This window comes from Penaeus japonicus, unplaced genomic scaffold (genome assembly GCF_977035675.1).
Source record: "Penaeus japonicus unplaced genomic scaffold, GWHDUDI00000001_assembly GWHDUDI00000003, whole genome shotgun sequence".
NCBI classification, from domain to species: Eukaryota; Metazoa; Arthropoda; class Malacostraca; order Decapoda; family Penaeidae; genus Penaeus; species Penaeus japonicus.
This window is the reverse complement of record NW_028234405.1, coordinates 50,579,968-50,582,467: the sequence shown is the minus strand read 5'-3', so window position 1 is coordinate 50,582,467 and position 2,500 is coordinate 50,579,968. Positions and strand designations below refer to the sequence as shown.

The following is a 2,500-nucleotide window of genomic DNA, read 5'->3' as shown; positions in this document are numbered from 1 at the left end:
CTCACACTCACACTCACTCATTTTCTCGCTTTCTTACTCACTCTCTCTCTCTCGAAGTACCACACCCTGCCACATCCTCTCCAGCGTCGGGTTCCACACAAGCTCCCCCCACCCCCCCCACATCCCTCTCCTCCTCACAACCCCAAAACCTCTTAACATTCCCCAGTGGGTCAGGCACACCGCATGCCAATCACCCGTATGGTTTATGCCAATCGTTCCTGTTCACGTCATGCGGGTGACACGTCGATATTTCGGGTTGATACCACAACAACCCAACCCCCCACCCCCCTGCCCCCACCCACGAGCATTTCCCCAAAAATCAATATTCAAAGATTCATTACGTGCATCACCAGGTAACTAGATATAGCCCCGTGTGTGTTCGTCTCCTGTTGACACAAAATGCTTATCAATGACCTTTTTTTTTAAAGAGTAACGACAGAAGAAACATTCCCCATGATATCCCATTCCATATCTTATCTCCTGCATTACAGAGGGATTAGCATCTCTGACCTCTAAAATCCTGTAACAAAAACACGCCGAGTCAGCGACAGCGAAACGCCGCATCGCGTCCAAATGCCGTAGTAATTGCGGGATTTAACACTGCTTAGGTTTCGAAGCGTGGGGTTGGGTAGAAGATAGGCCTATGCATAGTCTATGGATGGGGTGTCTGTCCACTAGCCTATCCGAGGGGTTCTTTAAATCTTTCTTATCGACAAAATGGGTTTGTTCTCTACTCAATCGTTTCAAAGCGCACACTAAAGTCCATAGGGATTACTACCCTTTTGAATTAGAGCCACGGTCCGTGACAACATCAATTTCCCTCAATGGGTAAAACGAAGACGCATTCAAAAAAGCCGAATTGCAATCGAAATACAAACACAGACAAGAACTCTGCACACACCATACATATCGAACGCCAACTCGCCGGTCCGAAACGAGCCTTATCCCGAATAAGCGAGAGTGGGCGAGAGGAGGCAGGCCAAAGAAGAGAAAAGAGAGAGAGGGGAGAGAGAGAGAGGGAGTGTCACCTCAGTCTCACCGGTACCAAAAACCCCATTTCCTCCTCCTTATCTCTTCTAAACTTATCACCTTATCACATCTTAAGACTCACCTTATGGTCCGGGATAAATCCAAGGCAAATACCGACCAATGACAGTCACTGCTTACGAGTGTTGCGACATAAAACTCACACAATTCCCACCACAACGTTCTCGCGACACTGGCTCAAGGGAAGCTACTCCACTCGCGTATTGGGATGGGCGCACAACAAGGAACACAAACTAGTTCCTTTTTATAAATCAATAATGCTTTGTTTGTCTTCTATAACAGCCTTTATTTAGTGAATGTTTGGTATTTTTGAATAGTAGGGAAGTGAAAAGAGTTCTTGGTCGATTAGCTGGGTCTTTTTAGTCATTTTTGCTTAAATTTGTATTCCTCCACGCCTTGCGGTGGTGCCGCTTTTACGAAAATAATGCAGCAGACGATTCAAATGTTAGGATTCAAGTGGCTAGGGTCACTATAACTTTTTAATGGAAAAGTGTTATTCGATGATGATGATGGTATATTAAAATATCAGTATTTATCATTAAAAAGCGTAATCGCATAATCTGTTCACATGTTGAATATCGTGATAATTCATTAGTATCTAAAAAAACGTGACATTAAAGAGCTATAACACACAATCTCTCACTCATAATCTCACATCACCAATAAATCTTGTAGTTTTAAATCATGGTATTACCTATTCTGATAAGGACTTCCGCAACAGATAAAGTACCCGCTTCCCGCCACTAACTGGAAGACGTGGCAACGCCGCATAAGATCTCCCTATTTGAGAATGATGTCATTGACGCCTGCGAATGCATACACGTAACACGTCTTAAACTTCATGATGCTCGTCTTGTTTTAGGGCTTTCCGCTTCCCAATCAAAGTTTCCTCATCATAAATCCTTTATCGAGAAGAGTTGATTTAATACAAGCTTTCTAATTTGTGTTGTGCATGCGGGTGAAGGAGGCTGGGGGCGTGGCTGTGAGTCATGCGGTGGGAATGCTTCTACTCTTTCTATCCCTCATTGTCACGCTTGAATAAGATGAAGAAGTGTTCTCTAATTTCATGCAAATGAACACTACATGACCTACAAATAGGAAACAAGAGTATCGTCTACGTAGAGTATTCGCTTAAGTCTAAAGCTAAAATGCTATAAGGGACCGGTTTGTTGCAACGTGCAAAAGTTTCTGTGCGGGAAAGTGATTCATTACTCATCAGTGACAATAATTAAAATATGCAAATTTTAACAAGTTTGGACGGAAATTTCCTAAGTAACCCCATTCCTTTTAAACGTCGAGCTTGCCACCTTTCAAAAAAATCAAAAATTACTAGGTAGAACCTCATTTGATTAAACCCGAAGACATATTTGAAAAAATAAATTTGACTGAAAACGTTTGAAAGGAAAAAGATATGAATTGAACGAAGGATTAATGGCGTGATATGTTTAGATCC

At 42.5% G+C, this 2,500-nt stretch overlaps 1 protein-coding gene across 18 annotated transcripts in view; it reads right to left on the bottom strand.

The window, feature by feature from the left end:
• Positions 1 to 1,254, bottom strand: part of beta-Spec (spectrin beta chain) — a 97,518-nt gene extending 96,264 nt beyond the window's left edge. For 15 of the 18 annotated variants that reach the window (XM_086533898.1, XM_086533926.1, XM_086533963.1 and 12 more), the window contains exon 1: positions 1,112 to 1,254. The gene's annotated coding sequence lies outside the window, so the exon portion shown is untranslated. The remainder of the gene's footprint in view (positions 1 to 1,111) is intronic. The other 3 variants (XM_086533931.1, XM_086533917.1, XM_086533991.1) reach the window with 1 other exon arrangement.
• Between the last annotated feature and the right edge of the window lie 1,246 nt (positions 1,255 to 2,500).